This window comes from Lycium ferocissimum, chromosome 5, assembly GCF_029784015.1.
Source record: "Lycium ferocissimum isolate CSIRO_LF1 chromosome 5, AGI_CSIRO_Lferr_CH_V1, whole genome shotgun sequence".
NCBI classification, from domain to species: Eukaryota; Viridiplantae; Streptophyta; class Magnoliopsida; order Solanales; family Solanaceae; genus Lycium; species Lycium ferocissimum.
In genome coordinates this window covers 9461197-9469967 of record NC_081346.1, presented here as the reverse complement: position 1 = coordinate 9469967, position 8771 = coordinate 9461197, and positions in this window count along the sequence as shown.

Here is an 8771-nt window from a genome sequence, read left to right as displayed (position 1 = left end):
TTCAAACCGAACTGGTTTTAAAAACCGTGCCATACTAATACATGTTCGATTTTGACTTGTAAAACTCTAGCCTATGAACTTTCAGTTTTAATATTCTTGAAATTTTACAAATATGCATTGTGTTAATTAATGAGTACTACTGGATATGCCCTCGGTCTTACATTATTTCCATCAATATATGTTAGTACTGTCTTATTTTAGTCAAAGGCAATGAAATCTTAGTATGCACAAATCAAGCATATGACACCAACCAAAAATATTTTTCCGGAATCAGGTAAGTCAAAGATTATGAGTCAATCAGAATTAGTTACACTTTCTTCTTAACCTGCCTAAATTCGGTAGAACTGTTAGGCGAAGTCCGATTCGGGAGAATTAGTTTTTGTTCAATTTGCAGAATTACCTTTCGCTGGGGTGGTCTTTAAATTTTATCCCTCAAAATGGCGGTCTTTAACTTTTTGCCTTCGCTTTAAGTGCGTAATTTGGGACTTAAAGGCAGAATTTGCAAATTTCAGCCTTGCGATTTTTTTTTTTTTTTTTTTTGAAATGTGGGTCGAACCCACAACCCTAGACAGTACAAGAACAAAACTTAAAGACCACCAATTTGAAGGACAAAAATTAAAGACCACCCCAAATGAAGGGCAATCCAAGCAACAAAAAAAAAAGATAGTTTTTTGACCCTTTACATTTTTTTTTTTTTTTTTAGTTTTATGACCCTTTTACAAGAGATTTTCATTTTTTACACATAAGATAAAAAAAAAACGTAAGAGATCTGAAAAGTCTATTTTCTTCTATTCAAATTGTAAGAGGGCAAGAAATCTCATTTCCACGTCCTATTCTTCAAAATCAATTTAAAAAATGACATAAACAACATCATTATGTGTTACTGCTACTACATAGTGGATAAATGACATTTACCATACATAATAAAATTCCAATGAAAACATTTAATTTAAGTAATTATCCATCAATATCAAATACAGTACATAGATTTATTTACTTCATAACAATATATAGGAATATATGGTTATTTGGCCCTTTACAATTTTTTTTTAGTTTTATGACCCTTTTACAATAGATATTTAATTTTTTTTACTCTAATAAAAATACATAACAGATTTGAAAAATTCATTTTTTCTGTTCAAATTGCAAGAGCTTAAGTATAATATATACTTTATTAATATACAGGAGACAATACATAAATACCCCCCTAGAGATGACACCTTTTTTCAATAAGACATCTAAACTTTGCGGGGGTCCTATGACCCCCCCGAATAATTTTAAATTGGAATTAATACATCCTTTTTCGGCCACCTAGCATAGAGAGTGTATATCACTCTCCCTACCTAAAAAAATGATTGATAAATTTTTTTGATAGATATTAAAAAGATTTTTTCTACTTATTTCTCTTTTTATTTTACTTTTTTCCTAATTTCATTTCATTTCCTTTTCTTTTTTATTCTTTTATTTCACCCTTCTTCTTCATTTTTTTCCAGGCCATTGGTGGTGATTTTCTTCTCTTAGCTTGTTTATTTTAATGGTGGTATGGAATGGTTCTGGGCATCAATGAGCTTTTAATTGTATTTTAGGGGAATTCGAAGAGGAAGACGGAAGAGAAAGATGATGAAAAAGTGGTCGCTGGCGAGAGCCTTTTTCCGGTCAACCATGGTGGCTTCTACCACAGGTGGAAGAGAGTTTTTCAAATTGATTATTAAGCCATAATTGTTTGTATAATTTCAGGAAGAGAGGGATAGACCAAATGCAATGATAATAGCATAAAATGGTGGAGTGATTCTTTGTTTCCATTTCTGAAGCTAAACACACCTCCATTGTTTCAAGTTTACGGCTAGGGGAAGGGAGAAGCGGGTGGATAATTTTAGATTTTTGTTTGGTGGTGATTTTAGTTTTCAAATTTTGATTATTTGGTGAGTTTGATTTTCAAATACCGATTGACGATGGTTCGGAAATTATTTGGTGGTGATATAGTGGAATCGGTGGTCGTTGTAGTGGCGGCGCGATGGTAAGGGCTTTATCGGAGGAGCTTTTACGTAGCCGAGATGAAGAAAAAGAGGAGAAAAGAAATAGAAAAAGAAAGAAAAGGATTCAAATAGAAAAAAACAAAAATAAAAAGTATTTAAAAATTAATTTGACACGTGGCAAGAGACAATTGGTGCGTGATTTGCACGCATTTTCTTGTAACTGGGATTGATCAAAAAAAGAGGTCTATATACTACTCTGAAGTTGTTCAAGAGGGTCGTAGGAGCCTCGCAAAGTTTAGGTGTCTTATTGAAAAAAGGTGTCAACTCTAGGGGTATTTATGTATTTTCTCAATATATATAGGCTGGGCATCAACAACAACAACAACAACATACCCAGTGAAATCCAACGGTGTGGGTCTGGGGAGGGTAAAGTGTACGCGTACCTTACCCCCATCTCGTAAGATAGAGAGGTCAAGCTTCCGAAAGCACTTCTACCAAGAGAAAACATGACGAGAAAAAGTTAGACAAGCACAAACAAGACAAAGCAAAACGAAAATGAAACTAACGAAAGCGACAAAAGCCATGATAAAGCAAGAAAAAGAAGCGAGTGGGCCAAGTACGTATAAATACGATAATTGTGGTACAAGAAATGACTAATATTTGCAAGAATCAAAGAACAAGAAAATGAAGATCAAAACTGCGACTACTAGTACGACGAGATACGTGGGACTACCTACTAGCCTTCTACCCAAATCTGAGTCCTCCATAGCCTCCCGTCTAAAGTCGCGTCCCCTGAAGAACCGCGTCATGTCCCGTCTAAGCATCTCTCCCCAATACTTCTTCGGCCTACCTCTACCTCTTCTAAAACTATCCATAGCTAACCTCTCACACCTCCGCACTGGGGCATCTGTGTCTCCCCTCTTCACATGCCCGAACCATCTCAACAGCGCTTCCCGCATCTTGTCCTCCACCGATGCCACTCCCACCTTGTCTCGAATATCTTCATTCCTAATCCTATCTCGCCTTGTGTGCCCACACATCCATCGCAATATTCTCATTTCTGCACTTTCATCTTTTGAATGTGCAAGTTCATGACTGCCCAACACTTCACCCCGTACAACAAAGTCGGCCTCACTACCACTTTGTAGAACTTGCCTTTAAGTTTTGGTGGCACCTTCTTATCACACAAAGACTCCTGAAGCGAGCCTCCATTTCATCCACTTTGCGCCAATACGATGTGTGACATCATTGTCAATATCCCCATCTCCTTGCACAATAGACCCAAGATATTTGAAACTCCCTTTCTTTTGGATAGTCTAGGTTCCAAGCCTCACTTCCACGCCAACTTCATGTGTCACGTCACTAAACTTGCACTCCATGTATTCTGTCTTGGTCCTACTCAACTTGAATCCTTTACACTCCAGAGTTTGTCGCCAAACATCTATCTTAAGATTCACTCGTCGGTGTCTCGTCAATCAGTACTATGTCATCCGCGAATAACATGCACCATGACACCTCACCTTGAATTTGTCGCGTCAAACCATCAATCACTAAGGCAAATAAAAATGGGCTAAGAGCTGATCCCTGATGCAACCCCATCTCCACTGGGAAGTGTTCCGAGTCTCCTCCCATTGCCCTTACCGTGGTCTTGGCTCCCTCATACATGTCCTTGATCGCCCTAATGTACGGTACACCTCTAACCTCCAAGCATCTCCATAAACCTCTCTTAGTACCTTATCGTAAGCCTTTTCTAGGTCGATGAAAATCATGTGTAAGTCTCTCTTTCTTTCCCTATATTGCTCCACCAGTCTCCTCACCAGATGAATGGCTTCTGCAGTAGTGCTGGGCATCAAATTTTCCAACTAACTCAAAATTGTATCATCTTTTTAGTTGCTTTCTACAATTTTACTAAATTTCTCTGGATTTTCTCGAAATTGTAAATGAGGAATCTAGTCTAATTCCACCACTAATTTGGTGGAAAAATATTCCATTAATCCTCCCTCAAGTACTTCTGAACCATTCGCGAGCTTTGTAACGCCGTTTGCGAGCTTCTAGGTATTGAAATGTCTCTGCTATTATTTATTTCGCTGGTCAATGGTAGTGTTGATCTTGCTTACCTACAGAAAGGATAAGAGAAGATCATTTTGCTTAGAGCTTCCTTTTTTGGTCCTAGAATTACTCTCCTAGTTTCCTATCCTTTGATTTCTGTTACTATCTTTTGATTCTTGTACTTGGATTATCATTTTGTATCATTTTGCTCCTCCTTTCTTTTTTGTTCCACTTACTGCTCCTTTTTTTTTTCTTCAGATTATCATGGCTTTTTCGCTTTCTTTAGTTTTATTTTCATACTGTTTTGAATTGCTTGTTCTTATTTGACTTTTTTGTTATGTTTTCTCTTGAGCCGAGAGTCTTACAGTATCCAAGGTAGGGGGTAAGGGCTGCGTACGCTTTACCTGCCTTGTGGATTTCACTGGGTATGTTGTTGTCATTTTTTTTTTTTGGTATTGCATTGTATTGCTTGTCCTTGTGCTGAAGGTCTATTGGAAATGACCTCTCCGCCCCCAAGGTAGGGTAAGATCTGCGTACACTCCACTCTCCCCAAACCCCACTTGTGGAATTTCACTGAATATGTTGTCTGTTGTTGCTTCTTTTTTTAGTCTACATGTACTCAAATTTTTCTTTTCATAGTTAGTTCAGTTTTGTACTATTCCGAGGGTAGCTGCAGACACCATCTTTCTCCATCGTTACAATGATACTAGCTGGTCATCTTGTCAATAGTATAAAATTATGATGCTTCAATTATTTGGATCTAGTGAAAATGATACCCAATTTTGTGTCTGAACTCTGAACTGCTCCTATAGTGTTAACAGTAAGGGCTGGAAAAAGAGTTGAGTATGGCAAATACACCATTATCATCATATGCTTAAATTTCAGTCATGATAAACTTGGGTTTCAGAATGTTGAAGGAGGATTCATTAACATCAATGTTTGTCCCATCTGCCTAAGCCAAGCAACCTGGCCGGCAGAGTGATCTGGTACTGGTGGGAAGTAGCAGCTACTCGTTAATAGTCGTGGTGCAACCAAGCTGGCACTAAGACCATCGTCAATAAAAACACATCAGCTTTTCCGCTGTGTTATGTTTTTGACTTTTTTATCACTTACGCTGCTAGACGAACAAGAGGACATGCCAACAGATAAACGGAAAAAACAAACAAACTGGAGGTTAAGGTGCATTGCTGTCTTTAGATTCCCAAGGGGGTAGACATGCCAACAGATAAACGGAAAAAACAAACAAACTGGAGGTTAAGGTGCATTGCTGTCTTTAGATTCCCAAGGGGCTATATTGGGCTTCCTTTTGATGCGCTAAAACCAGGAGGAAGAGGTTTTTAAATTTCTTTTCTTATTTAAATCAGTTATATTAAGAAAAGAAAAGGTGGTATCACCCCCTCCTGGAAAAACAGAGAGATGTTATTAGGGGTTCATTGTTATTTAGCTACTAGGTTGGGTGTTGCATTAGTGATTTGCACATATTTGTTAGGATGGACTTTTTAATGAAAGGACCAGATATATAACATGAGATATTAATGCTCCTTTGCAATGATAATCTTGTGAATGATCACAAAACCTGTGTTAGTAGCTGTATCTTAGTTTATAGTCAATGTAGTTACTGAAAAGCTACAATAGTCTCCTAATGTTATTGGTTTAAGATAAATTTTATGTAAGTAGAGTAAATGGTAGGGAAAGGCGGCGACAAAACGAAAAAGAACAGTTAAAAATTAAAGAAACAAGGAAAGTTCTACTAGTAGAATCATTAAATTGCATGGTAGAATTGCATTTTATCTAGGTAGAGGATACAATAAGTCTATAATGTTGATTGCATGTTTTTGCTTAATCTAATTAATGTGCCTAGGTAATTTCATAACAGAAGAGTATTGATTCAATAATGACTTTACTCGACGTTGTTCAATTGTACCATTAGTTTACACTTCCTGCCTATTGTTCAGCTGTCAAGTTCGTGGAATTTCAATCAATGCTGCTTGTGTTTACATGTCAAGGTGCCGATGCCAAAGTTATTTTGCTCTTCTGCATCCAAGTTTTCTCAACATCATGATATGCATCATTTTTACCCTTGAAATTGTACGTAATTACATCCTAATTGCTCTTCAATGGCAAGGTAATGGTGAAGGGGCAATGTTTTAGCATCTCTCCAACTCCTGGAGCAGCTGGGATGTAATATTTTTTAAATTTTAATTTCAGACGGCTCTGCTAGTGTGTCCGTTAGGGTTCTTCTGAATTTGATTTAATTAAGGTTTGTATAGTATGTACCTGGAGGAGCATTCAGAAGTTCTCACAAGGTACAAAGAAATGAATAATCCAGCTTTATTCTAATTGTTTTGAGTTATTAATTCTTAGTTACTATTGCTTGAGTTTAACCATTTAGGTGTGATTTCTTATCAAAGTCATCCTTTGGCTACTAATCCTCAAGTGATCTTTTTCATTCATTGATATGTAATTTCTTGTTAAAGCAAATTCATCTGTAATTCAGACCATAACAACTAATCTCAAAGTCTGCAACAAGCATATGCATTTGAATGCATGAAAGAATCCTCAGCTCGTGATGTCACTGGTTTGTGGTCCTTGCTCAAACTTGTTGCTTTGATTTTTTCTTCAAAAAAACAACTCTAGTCTTTTGGATTGAATTTTCCTGTATAACGTGCCCCCTTTACAAAAATATATTGGATTTAATGGATAACTGCAACGAGGTGGACCTGATACCACATGTTCTTAAGGCATGGGAATTGTAGTTCCTGGTTGTCTCTTATGCTTAGACTATCTATCCAGTAGTGTTTGACTGAGTTTGTTTAATAAAATATTGTCTTCAATTTAAGCGCATGTTGGCTTCATGGGTTCTAATCTTACTATACTTTGTGGGACAAAACTAGTAAGTAAAATTTTTATATAATAGAAATTTTTCCCAACAGACAGTATACTCTGGTGCATTGTATGGCGATCCATGCTGCCGTCCCTTTTTTAAGAAGATTTGCTGCAGCTCCTATCCCTTTCATTCCATGCCTACTTTGTACTCCTTCTGTAAGTCCTTTTTTTTTGGTTTACATGACCCTTAAAGAAGTATTAATTAAGAAAGGGATTTGACTACTTTACCCTTATTTATGTTTAAGTTATAATTTCTCTCTATTAAATGTTTACTCTATTTATGTTTTATGTTCATTGGTGATAAAATTCTACTAAGTGTAAAATGAGGAAACAATAATTAATTGTGTCTTGAACTTTTAAAACGATAAATAATTTGGCATAATTATTTTTAAGAACTACGCATACGTATAATTTTGCACGGAGGAGTATTTTTGTTTTGCACATTCTGCTTAAAAACATAGTACTTTACTGTAGGAGGAAAAAGAAATGTAACATGAAAACTAATGATTTTCCTTTCCAAGTTCATTTTGTGATTTCTGGAAATCTAACGGTTTAGGAGTTGTTAATCTAAGCTTACCATCTTTAGAAATGGGTGAGGAATTTAATAGCTATAAATTGAAGAAAAAGTCGAGAACGACAAGATTCAAAATTGATCGAAATTTTTTCTCCATTGATTGTATGTACGTCACATCTACAATCTGGCGTTAACAAGCAAAGAAAAACAACGCTGCGAGATTCAAACTTTACCAACTAAAGTATGTTGGCCAGTCAGCCAGTGTGTATGTGTTAGGCTGTGTTGACTGTTGACCAAAACACACACACATTTTGTTGCTTTCAAAGAATGAAACAACAAATACATGATTTTGATGGATCATTAAATATGACACACCCATCATTAAGCTTTGACTATAAATGAAGCTCCTTACTTCATGACCCCCTCTCTCTCATATCCCAGTTTTGTGAATTTGAGATGCGGCTGCAATAAGATAAGCCCGAAGATTTCACCCAACATTTGTGACAACTTTACCACAATGGTGCGAAATTGCGAATCATTAAATGAGTTTAAATTTTGTGTGCGAATGTGTTTTAATTTTTCGCACCATCAAGACCAAATTAGACATATACTAAATAGTGTTTTTTTTTTTTTAATTTTATTATAACAAATGTGATATGATAACCTAAAGATACATAATAATATGTTATAACTAGTTAAAGCACCAACTATATAAAAAAAAGTATGTATCTATATAATAAAAGACTGAAATTTTATTTCTACCATATGATGGGGCAAAAGCTGAACGAAAGAAAGTTAAAGACACTATTTATTTTCTTCATAATTTGACTTACGAAGTTTAATATAAAAAAAAAAAAAAAAGACTTTCAAATTTGTAGTCTTGAATATGTTAATACAGTATAATATTTGAGTGGTTATAAGATTTTTTTAAACTTATAATTTTAAGCATCTTATGACATTATATAGCTATAGCTATAAATATTCTCATTTAGAAATATAACAATGTGTCATTTTATTTTGGTTTTCTATTAAGCCGAGGGTCTTTCGGAAACAATCTCCCTATCTTTCGAGATAGGGGTAAGATCTGCGTACACTTTATCCTTTTTAGGCCCACATTGTAGAATTTCACTGGGTATGTTGTTGTTTGTGTCATTCTATTTTGAATGGATAAAAAGAAAATAATTTTATTTTAATTTGACTTGACACGAATTTTGAGAAAATAAATACATAAGACTTATGAATCTTATAATCTTAAATTAGAAATATATACTACTATCAAAATATATATATATATACCCCTCCTTCAGAAACTCTTTTTTTTGCTCTCTAGGTGACTCAAACTGCAA